The following is a 12,756-nucleotide window of genomic DNA, read 5'->3' on the forward strand; positions in this document are numbered from 1 at the left end:
CCCATAGGTAAGGCCAAAGCTCAAGTCCAGAGAGTCTGCAAAAACATCCCCTAGAACCAATGTTCCCAGTCCATCAGGAAGAGGGTGGGCAGGAGGGATTGCAAGGGAATGATTGCAGGATAGACACTGCCTGTGGAGAAGTCAGAGATGAGAGTGACCCCAGGTTGGGTGCTGTGCCCAGACCCTCAGTAGACTTTCCCATGGGAACTAGGGACTCCTACAGATGGCCATGACTCATATTGGTGCCATGACCAGAGCACACCTTGGAAATTTCATTTCATCAGGTGTTTCAGTCTCCTCTCAGACTCTGCAACCTTCAAGTTCAGAGCAAAGAAGCAGGTGGCCTTCAGCAGACTCAGTACAGTCCCAGGTGCCTGCAGAGGACCCTATTTCAAACACCCAGCCTCCACCTCCCATCTTCCATCCCAGGACCCCGTGTCTTCCCAAGGAAGCTTCTTTCATGGTCTTACACTTCCTCACTGGCTGTAGGGATGTCCAATTACAATACCATATCTCTTGGGCCATGCTTACTGGTTCAGGGATAGGTATCTTACCCAGTTCTGGCCACGATTAAACAGTCATGATTAGAATTCAGTTCACATCCATAAGGAAGATGCTCAGTTTTAATGGTGCTCCAAGCAGAGATGTATAGATGAGACTCCCATGTTGGGGGCATCATGGGTACACTGTGTACAGGAGAACATGGACACACCAAAGAGAGCTAGCCTGAGGGATGACACTGATGACATCATTTGCACCCAGCCCTGCCCAAATCCTTGCTTTCCTTGAAAGGAGTGTATTAGTTACTTTTCTGGTTGCTGTGTCAGAATATCTGACCAAAGCAATTTAAAGGAGAGGTTTATTTTGGCTCACTGTTACTGCCATCATGGCAGGGAAGTATGGTGGACTTCAAGGTGGTTCTAACACCGTGGCAGATCAGGAAGCAGAGAGCTGGACCAGATGTCCCGAAGCAGAGCAAAGTGCCCTCTAAGGCCCACACTCAGTAACCCACCTCCATCGACCATGCCTCCTGCCTCAAAGTGTCCATGATCTTCCCAAACAACACAACCAGCTGGGGACCAGCTGAGCCTATAGGAGACATTTCACAATCAAACCACAACACAGCAAGTTAACCTGTTCCTTCTTTCTTTAAAAGTTTTAGCCTTTCACTGGGCATGGTGGCACACACCTGTAATCCCAGCACTCTGGAAGCAGAGGTAGGCCGATCTCTGTGAGTTCGTGGCCAGCCTGATCTACACAGCGAGTTCCAGGCTAGCTGGGGCTACAGGGAGACCCTGTCTCAAAAACACCAAAAAAAGAAAAAATAAAATAAATATTTTAGTCTTTCTTTCCTTCCTTCCTTCCTTCCTTCCTTCCTTCCTTCCTTCCTTCCTTCCTTCCTTCCTTCCTTCTTTTCTGTGTGGATACAGCATGTATACCACAGCAAACACATGGAGGTCAGAGAACAACTTGTGGGAATCAGTTCTCTTCTTTTATCATGTGGGTCCCGCTGATCAAGACTTTACCTGTGAGCCATCTGAAGACCTTCCATTCTTCTTAATTTTGCCTTATGACCTCTGAGTTGTCTTAGGGACTGGTGGCTGAAAAGCCCTAGCTGCAACCACCCTGTCTGAGGAGTGATGAGCCCTGTGCCTCCTAGCAGTACAAAAGCACAGGGCTTAGGGTCACTCAAGGGGCCTGGACAGTCACCACAGTATATCACTGCTGCCTCATGGCTTCAGGCACACATCCACTTGGGCAGCGCATGACTTGCTGACAGTTCTGCAAGTCTGACATCCTGGCTACAGGCATCAACTCTTTGTTTTTATGAGAGGCTCTAGCAGCACCTGCCTGTGGTTCCATCCCCCATCTTTGGAAGCACCAGCATCTCATTTCTCTGTCGTTGACTCCTTATGGCCACAGCTTGGAGTGGTTCATCAAGTTTAAGTACTTACATGGTCAGAGCAAAGGCTCCCCTGTCACTCATCCCCACTCTGCAACAGGGCCTCAGCATCATTTAGCAAAGCCCTAGGCAAGGGGACATGGCCATGGCCCCTAGGGCTGAAGATGTGGTAGGAGGATGGTGTTATTCTGCTTGCCACAGTCACACAATTAATAAGCACTTATTATGCACTTATTGTGTACTATCATAGTTGGCAAGGGCTTAAGGAGGTAGTGAAAAAAAGGGAAAAACAATCAACAAAGACTACTCACAGTGAGTACAAAAGGTCACATAACTGAAGGGCTCGGGAGGTGGCTCAGATGGTAAAGTGCTTGTCTTCAAGCATGAGGATTTAAGTTTGATCCCTAGCAACCATGTAAAAAACAAAAAACAAAAACTTGTGTGTGGTAGTCTACATTTAGAAGCCCAGTACTAAGAAGATGGAGACAAGAGGACGCCTGGGGACACTGACCAGCCAGCCTGCCGAATTGGTGAGCTCCAAGTCAGTGAGAGACTGTTTCAAAAGATGGAGTGGACTGCTCCTGAAGAAAAACAGATGAGAGTGTCCTCTGACCTGCAGGCGCGCGCGCACACACACACACACACACACACACACAACTGAAAGTCTGTCTGGAGGTTTCAAATCCCAAGAGTGACTGAACTGCTTCGCTGGGCTCTTGTGACAGTCAAAGCAGCAACACTCTCTTTTTTGATTTTTACAAGCAACTCCTTTGAAACAACAGAGATGATGAAATTCTCTCCAGCTGAGTGTTAGAGCTGGAGGAGGGCTCTGTCTCAGTTGACCTCCTCAGGCCACCTCCTGGTACAAGATGAGCCCTGGTACCATCTGTCTACATTGCAGGGTGGAGTCTGGCCAGAGGTGACAAGCCCAGGAAGCAGCTGTGGCTCTAGAGAGGAGCTGGAGGGAGAATGCTTAGGCAGGCCCACCTGCTCCTACTGCGGAGAGCAGGACCTGCTTCCCTGCTTCACGTGGCCTCTGATCTCAGACCACAGTTCACCCATCCAGGGACCCTGGATCCCTATGTGCTTAGCACAAAAATATATACAGATGTGACCCCAAGGCCCCTGGCCTGACTCGCGTCTTGTTCCTTGCTCTGGTCCTCACTCACCTCCCTCCTGCACTTCAGTCCCATATCCACTGTCTCCAGGGACCAGAACACATCAGTGCTGTTCCCTTTCCTCAAATGCTCTTTCCTCAGGGACTCCAGCACTCACTCTCTGTCCATCACTCAGACCAGAGTCCACAAGTAACTGTCTAGGTCACCTTGACCAGTCTTCTTCCTGGGTTTCCTCTCCTGTACTATGCTTTTCCTGTTTCTATCTCTAAGATCATTGTCACCACTTGAACCTTTCCGTGTGTGTGTGTGTGTGTATGTGTGTGTGCATGCACATGTATGTGTACAAGTGTGTGCACAAGAGTGCATGGGTGCATTCATGGGTGTGTATGCAAATGTGTACAGTATTTGCGTTTTTTCATCCATCCCCACTGCAGGGCAGCTGCCCCAGCACAGAGGACATGACCTCCTGAGTGCTTCTCTGAGGACAATATTTAGCACACAGCTGGTGTCCAGAGTCTGGATTGTGATTCTCAGTAGAAGGCTGGATACCTCCCAAGTTCCGGCACCAAGGCCTGGCAATATTGTCTTCAGTTCTTGAGACTCTTGCTTTCCAAGTTCTCAAATCCTAAAGAGAAAGTTCTCCTACCCGAGGCCGTCCTGCTGGAGAGGCCATGGATAAAGCACTGCCCATGGTAGCTGTTCCACACATCTCTTGATGAGCTCTGTCTCTCCAAGTGCACCAGAAAAGTCACCCTGCAGACCCACAGGACTGCAGGATAAGGACGTGTTTGTTGTAGGCAACTAAATTCCATGATTATTGGTTACATGGAAACGTGTGTGTGTGTGTGTGTGTGTGTGTGTGTGTGTGTGTGTGTGAAGTCTAAAGGTTGCTGGGTTTAAGGTTTAAAATCTTAAAAAAGATTTTTAAATTTACTATTTTTTTGTATGAGTCTTTGTCTGTATATATGTGTGCCATGTGTATGCAGAAGCTACAGAAGCCAGAAGAGGGCATTAGAACCTGTGGATCTGGAGTAACAGCCCCATGTGGGTCATGGGAACTGAACACAGGTCCTCTTCAAGAGTAGTAAGTGCTCTTAACCACTGAACAATCTTTCCAGCCCTGAGTTGCTATTTTTGCTTTTGGGTTTATTTTATTTTTTCATGTTTAACTCCAGTGTCAATAGTAGCAGGATTGGTGTTTATCATGGAAAGGAAGCTTCTTAGTTCTAGAGACTCAGGCTCAGAAATACTGGTTTCCCTATTCCATGCAAGCATAAAGGTCCAACCAGAGAGGTTAGAAGGGAGTGTGTCTTCAAGTTTGTGAGAGCCAATATGTGTGCACAGAAACAGACGAGGCCTCCCTCACAGTGACCAGCCCATGTAGGAGGTCTGGAGAGCCTAACTGTTCACACATAGTCTCAATCACACATAGTCACATCACTCATATGATGGCTACCCTGGCACCACTTCACACCCCTCTGGGCCTCAGTTTCCTCATTAATCTGACGGAGAACATACTGCCTGGAGGATGCCCATGGCCCTTCAAATGATGCCTGGAACATAGCAAGTGTGTGGAGGTAGTGCAGTGATGTTGGTAAGGCCTGACTTGTCTTCTTGGCTCAGTTGCATGGCCTACCCATCCTGGTACAAGACCCCAAGCAAGCCCTCTGCTTAGGGTCCTCTTGCTCTCTGTATAACCTTGTTCTGATCTGCAGAAGGCACATGCCATAGTCCTAATGCCTGTGTCCCTCTGAAGCACATGAGAAAATTATTGTGCCTCTACCTCATGTGATGCTCCTGAGGGCAGGGCCTGAGTGGGTGCTCAGGTCAGGAGGTCCCAAGAAGCTATTTAGAATCACCATGGAAACAAGTCTCTGGGCTTGTTCTTCAAGAGAGTTTCTAGATTGGTTTAATTCACCCTGAAAGTGGGTGGCACCATTCTATAGGCTGGGTTCCCAGTCTGAATTAAAAGGAGAAAGTGAGCTGATACCAGCATTCATCTCTCTCTGCTTCTTGACTATGGATGCAATGTGACTAGACACTTCAGATCCTGCTGCCATGCCTTCCCCACCATGATGGACTGCACCCTCAAACTGTGAAGCAGAATAAACCCTTCCTCCCTAAGTTGCTTTTGTCAGATATTTTGTCACAACACCAAGAAGTTGACTAAGATGATGATGAAAGTCCTGAATGGAGAGTTTTGTTTGGTAATCTGACTTGCATCCCAAAATGGCTGCTTCTAGATTATTCTCCAAGCTGAATTAAACAGTCTTCTGCAGAGACACCCTCCCATCCATGCCCCCTGCAGTGTGATTCACAGTGGTCAAGATATAGCATCAATCTAAATCCTTTCCAACAGATGAAGGGATAAAAAGCATGTAGCATGAGCCAGGTGCAGTGGTGCATGCCTTTAATCCCACCACTCAGGAGGTAGAAGAAGGCAGATCTCTGTGAGATCAAGGCTAGCCTGATCTACATAGCAAGTTTCAGGCTAGCTGCCTCAAAATAGAATAAAACAAAAACACCTGGCATATATACACAGTGGGGTATTAGTCATAAAGAAAGTACATCACAGGGATTTGAATGGAACTGGAGATCATCTCATTAAGCAAAATGAGGCAGACTCAGACAAATGTCCTCTCATATGCAGAATCTACTCTACATACACACACACACATACACACACACACACACACACACATACACACACGTGTGCGTGACATGAAAGTCAGAAGGGACCAGTGAGGAAAGGGTAATTGGGAGGTCAGTTCGAAGTACAATGTGTACTAGAATACTTCAGTAGCATGAATTATGAAACTCATTGTGGTGATTTGAATGAGAAATGTCTCCCATAGGCTCATATATTTGAACACTTTGTCCCCAGTTTGTGGCACTGTTTGGGGGGTCATGAAATCTTTAGGAAGTGGAGCCTTCTGGAGGAAATGTGTCACTGGGGGTGGCCTTTGAGAATTCATAGTCCCATCCCCCTTTCCAGTTTGCTGTCTCTGCTTCATGCTTGTGATTCAAGATATGAACTCTTAGCTTCTGGCTCTGGCCACTTGCCACCATGCCTCCCAATCATGATGGACTCTTATCCATCTGGAACCATAAGCCAAAATAAATTCTTTCTTCTATAAGCTTCCTTGGTCATGGTGTTTTATCACAGCAGCAGAAAGGTATTACACTCATCTTTTTGTACTATAAATATACGCTAATAAATTATTTCCTTACTGTGAAAGAAAATAAACCCATCTCCTGCAGGTGTAGAGGGGAGAGCAGGGACACAGGTTGAAGGAGGAGGCAAAGCAGAGCAGGAGCCCCCTTTAACGCTGTCTGGATCTGTAATGACTGCTGCAACAAAATCCCAACTCACAGCCAACAGAAGTTCACTCACAGCTCCAGAGCCTGAAAGGTCAGTGTCAATACAGCAAGGTGTCTGATGAGGGCCAGTCTCCCAGTTCCTAGATGACACCTTCGCTCTGTGTCCCCACATGGTGGGAGAAGCACAGGGTTGTTCTCTGGGGTCCTTTATGTAAGAACACTATACTAGTTACTTGTTACTGTAACAAAAAAACAACCCTGCCAAAAGCCACTTAAGGAAGCATTAAAAATGAGTGCTTATGCCCAGCTCACTCCTTTCTATTTAGCCTGGGACCCCAGGCCATGGGATGGTGCCACCCACAGTTAGAGTGGGTCCTTCCTCCTCAGTTAAATTTCCCTGGAAACTCCCTCACAGATATGCCCAGCAGAGTGTCTCCTAGGTGATTCTAGATTTTGTCAAGTTGCCAATTGATATTAACCATGACAATCATCTTTGCTTTGGAAGGGAAGGGAGAAAGACAGGAAAGGAAAAGGCAGGGAGGGAAGGAAAGGGGAAGGGAAGGGAAGGGGGGGAGAGAAGAAAGGGTCAGGAAGGCAGAATGTGTGTGTCTTCGGAGCACGGCCTCAGGCTCCTCTTGGACAAGTTTAAACTCTGCCTGGCAACCTCCAGAGCTGAGGAGGCCCTCAGCCACACATACTGTGTCATTTGACTTCCACACCTAGGTAGTCATCAGCAGCCCCTGTGTCCCTGCAAAGAGCATCATTATCCTCTGCTGTGTGGCCAGCTGACCCCCATGGGCTCCCTGAGAAGGAAGGAGGCTGCCTCATTCTGGAGGCTGCGTGGGAATGTGGCTGAGACATGACTGACAAGGAGAGCCCAGGAGGCCAGCACCTTTCCCTCACAGCCTGCAAAGGAAGTGCTATGCTGTTGCTTAAATTCCTCCCTTGGGGGAGATGTAAATAATGCCCATGGGCCTCCTCCCAACATCAAAACAGCAGACCAAAGTATGATTGCACCAAAGTTCCCCCTCGGGAACCAGTGAGTTTATTGAGCTTCCAGAGCAATGGATAAGCAGTCATTTACAGTAGTGTGAGCGGTCCTCCCTAAGGTTGCACCGGAAAGCCTCACCCACATGGATGTTGGCTTCCCCATAGCTCAATAAATGGAGCTCCCTCCCCTAGTCTTCCCCAGCCCTATATACTCTAGCCCTTCCCCAAGGCTATGTGCAATTAGGGCCAAATGCCCACCAAAAGTTTGGAAGAGTGGCTGGATACTTAGGTGAGGGTCTTATGACTCTCTCTGCCCCACTTCTATGTGAGGGCATTGACAGCCAACAAGCCTATCTATGATCATCTTTGGCAAGTGGGTGCAGCTGAGCTCAGGAAGATGGCATCTGTCTGACTTGGAGGGCAGTCCTGTACAACATATGATTCTGTCATGACACAAGTGAAGGACTATGGTGGAAGCAGCTGGGAACTTGCCAGCCACGTGTATCTTGATGTGCAGGAATTCTGTTGGGTCAGAAGAGGTGGTCAGTGCCTCTAAAGATTAGTCTGAAAGGCCTGGGAATGAGAGTGGAACTGATCGCAAGCCTGGCAGAGCCTCAAAGAGTATAACCATGGGTTCATCCTGTGCAACAAGGCTTCGGGCCCTACCACAGCCTAGGAGTCCCCATCCACAGGGCCACGAGTCCTGTCTTGTGCTTTTACGTGAACCTGAGACCCAGAGCTTCCCAACAGCCTGGCATAGTTTCATCGCCTCACATCCTTCTTAATTGCATGAGGTGCTTGATTCTGTTGAGACTCAGGGATGGTGGAGACTACACTTGTTTCCTCCAGCCATTTCAGAGATGAGATGATGCCAGCTTTTGACTTGTGTAAGCTGGTAGGACAACACATCCAAAAATCTGTTATGAAGAAACTTTCGAAAGAAAATTTACAATCAAAGGAAAGTTTGGGGAGATGGGGCCAGGGGACTTTCCTCTGGTTTCTCCCTCTGAGCTACAGAGTTCTGTGATCTTCTGGATTGTTCTGCTGGGGGCAGCCTTCGGGGAGGATGGAGACCTCCCCTGATCTTAGTCAGAAGAATGCAGAGCCAGTGGGGGCAGGGTTGTGGGCATCAGTGTGTGAAGTGGCAGGGTATAGTCTGCAGTGACTTGGGATTGGGGCACGGCTGTCTGTAAGGTCCAGATAGTGTCTGCTACCTGCTTCCAGCTGGTCAATCCACCCCAATGCCCAGCACTGACCAGTGCAGCCACCCGGGGCAAGAGAGGGGTGCCCTTCCTTCCCCTTCAGTTCTGTAGGCTTCCTGTGTATTTCTTAGTAGATGACCTTGTCCCCATCACACTGACCTCCTGCTCCCTCTTCTGGTCCTCTTATGAGGACCCTTTGATGCCATTTTTCTGGGACATTTCCATTCTCAACTCAGTCACATTACCAAAGTCCCTCCTGTCATATAAGGTCACATATTGATGGTCCCTACAACCAGGATGTAGTGATCATCTAGGAACCACAGGCTTATAACCATGTAGTACTAATCATGAACACTTCAGCACTCCCGGGCCTCCCTCCACACAGCCTCCGGGTTGGGAACACCAAATGCAGGGCAGGGCAACGGACTGAGGGGGTTTCCGCTTAATGCCACCTCTGGAGTCCGGATGACAACGGTGGGAAAGACTCAGCTTTATTGAAGCTACTTGGAAAATAAGGTTTTTCAAGGAAAAAGAAATACAAGCAAACAAATCCAAGCAGGTTACCACAGGAGGGGGTCAGATAGGACTCCTCATATTTGTGCAGGGCAAGGGGGAGTCCCCTCTGGGCCAGGAACCCGAGGCCTACCTCTGCAGCCAGGCTCCCTCCTGCTCTGTGTCTCAGACCTTCCTTCAGGTTCCTGGGAAATCCCTCTGTTACAGGGCTTACCTAATCCCAAGAGGCCTCTTAGCAGACCTCTCTACCTAGCTCTGACTGGGTCAAGAATTACCTTAACCCTTCTAGAATATTCTTTAGTCGTGGAGACCAGGACTTCCTGGCTGGGTAGGTTCTGAGCCCTCGCTGTCCTTTCTTTCATCTTTCTACCCTCTACTCTCCCATGAGCCCAACATGTGTCCTTCAGCCTCTTGGACATCAGTGATTAGTATTTTCTAAGATATATTTTATTTTTAAAATTTATTTATTTTTATTTTATGCATGCAAGAATTTTGCTTGCATGTATGTAAGTGCACTCATGTGCAATACCCACTGAGGCCAGAAAAGGGCATTGGATCTCCTAGAACTGGAATTATTGATAGTTGTTAGACAAAATGTGGATACTGAGAACTGAATCTGGGTCCTCTGCAAGAACAGTCAGTGCTCTTAACTGCTGAGCCATCTCTCTAGCTCTGATTTATTTTATTTTTAATTATGTCTATGTATGTGTGTTAGATTTATGTATGAAAGTGCAGGTACCCTTGGTGGCCAGAAGAAGGCACAAGATTCCCCTGGAGCTGGAGTTACAGGCAGTTGTGAGCAGTGTGATATGGGTGCTGAGGACCACACGCAGGTCCCCTGGAAGAGCAGTTTGTGTTCTTACCCCCTGATGATTCTTAAAATATACCTCACTGCTACTTTATCAATATTGAGGCTCTCTGGGACAGGACATGAGGTGGGATTAAGTTAAACCACAAGCAGAGGATAGCTGTCACCACAACTTGATTTTTCTGAAGAAGTTCTTGTGTTCCCAACAGGCCAAAATTATTTCAATCTTTGTGATTTTGGAACTGTGAGAAATAAAATACGTTACTGTTGGAAACTTCATTCTGGGCCACTTGTCATTTTGTAATAATCTTTATTGGACTTCAGAGTAAGAAGGTCCCTGGCCTCTGTGACTTCTGAGAGGTTACCAGGAGGCCAGGAGGAAAAATAATCACAACTGCCCAGAACCCCAGGCCCCCCTGGAGCCTCAGGATCAGCTACCCCAGGACCCTGAGGTCTGCCCTGCCAGAGGGTCAGTCCTGCAGACTCTTCCTGCCTTTCTGAAGGGAGCAATGGAGAGGGGAGGCGGCCCTGCTGCTGTCCTTTGAAGCTGCAGTTTCTTAGTCCTTCATCCCTGCTGCTCCTGAGAAAGGCCAAGCAGGGTCAACAAGGCTGGCCTCCAGAGGGCAGCCTGGATGGTGGGAATGGAGTATAGCTGTGGAGCCCAACAGCTTCTTGCTGAGAAGCTGCAGCCCAAGGCACTGCCTGCTGACCAGGGTAGCCAAAGGTGCAGGTGCCCTCAGGAAGGGGCCACCCAGCAGGTGTCAACCAGGCCGCAGAGGGCAGGTGGTACCCAGGCTCTGTGTGACAGTCAGCTGCTTCAGGTCCCCAGCATGCATCCATCTGTCCTGCAGTCTGGCTCACAGCCCATCAGAACTGAGCCCCTGGCCATAAAGATCTGGTGAACTGCCGAAAAGCATGAATGACAGACTTGCTTTGGGGCTCCCCATCAATCATGACTGTCCTCAGGGACCTTTGCTAGGGGGCTTGCTGGATACAGCAGCTGACTCCTAGGTCTCTTCTGTGGGGCCAGGCAGGGCTCAGGCTACAGAGTATGTACAGTGCAGAGCCCTGTCCTTAGGGAGCTTCCAACCCAGTAAAATCCATACCCTGACTGCCTCTAGTTAGATTTATAGAACTTTTTTTTCAGTGCTGGGGATTGAACCCAGGGCCTCGTGCATGCCAGGCAGACATTTTGCCACTGAACCGTATCCCCAGCCCTCTGCAGGTGTGCTTGCCCTGAGTCAGGACCCAAATCCATAATATCTGCCGTCTAAGATGTGGAGATAGCTGATGCTGGGAAAGCCTGATCTGAAAGCAATGGAATCTACTAGAAAATGACACATGGGCAGAAACAAGGTTTCTACCACAGTCTACTGCTCACAAAGTATCAGGTTTGAGAGCATTTCAGCCAACCCAGGAAGTCAGGCTATCCTCCAAGCATCAGGCTTAGACCCAGCTACCAGGGTCTGAAGGCAGCAGGTGACTGGCAATGGGAGGGAGGGAACATACAGAGTGACAATAAGGATGGCTCTCAGGCTGCTGTCTGCCTCAGATACTACACATACCCCACAGGACTGGCCCCTGTATGTTCCCAACTCTAGATGATTAGCTGAAGCCCAGAGAGGCAAAGAACAGGGTCATAGATACTGAGTGGCAGTGGGGTTCTAGCCCCTCCTGAGCTTTACATTCAGTTCTCTTGGACCTGATGGGAGTTGTGCCCTGAAAACATCGCAAGTACAAAACGTACCAAATGCAGAACTTGCTGAGCACTGCAGCTCACCACACAGCATGCTGCAGTGCTTCCAGTCTCTACCTAGTCTAGGCCTTAAGGCCAACAGGGAGCTGCAGCTGCGCCACTGCTTAGCAACACAACAGAGCTTTGTTTGGATATCACTAGCCCAGGGAAAAGACCAAATTCAAATTCTGATTTCAACTGAATATTGCTTTCACAAATTAAGTTAAAAAGTCCTGTTTGTAAACACTGTGAATTTGAAATGACCTACCATCCTTCTGTCCATCTATCCACCATCTAGTTACTATTTATCTACCATCTATCTGTCAATCTATTATTAATCTCCAAACTATCCATTTGTCTGCCTACCATCTGTCTATTATTCGTCTATCACTTTATCTATCATCATCATTTTCATCTATGCTTTATTATCTATCATCTACCCATCATCTATCACTTATAAATTATTTTATCTATCATCTATCACCTATCTATCTATCTATCTATCTATCTATCGTCTATCATCTATCTATATATCATCTATCTATCATCTATCTATCATCTATCTATCTATCTATCTATCGTCTATCATCTATCTATCATCTATCTATCTATCTATCTATCGTCTATCATCTATCTATCATCTATCTATCTATCTATCTATCGTCTATCATCTATCTATCATCTATCTATCTATCTATCTATCGTCTATCATCTATCTATCATCTATCTATCTATCTATCTATCGTCTATCATCTATCTATCATCTATCTATCTATCTATCTATCGTCTATCATCTATCTATCATCTATCTATCTATCTATCTATCGTCTATCATCTATCTATCATCTATCTATCTATCTATCTATCGTCTATCATCTATCTATCATCTATCTATCTATCTATCTATCTATCTATAGTCTATATCTATCTATCTATCTATCTATCATCTATGTATCTATGTGTCTATCTATCTATCTATGTATCATCTATCTATGTATCATCTATCTATCTATCATCTATCTATCTATCGTCTATCGTCTATCATCTATCTATCTATCTATCGTCTATCATCTATCATCTATCTATCATCTATCTATCTATCTACATCCGTCTATCATCTATCTATCTATCTATCTATCTATCTATCTATCTATCTATCATCATCA

This window comes from Nannospalax galili, unplaced genomic scaffold (assembly GCF_000622305.1).
Source record: "Nannospalax galili isolate Female #2095 unplaced genomic scaffold, S.galili_v1.0 scaffold566, whole genome shotgun sequence".
Taxonomy (NCBI): Eukaryota; Metazoa; Chordata; class Mammalia; order Rodentia; family Spalacidae; genus Nannospalax; species Nannospalax galili.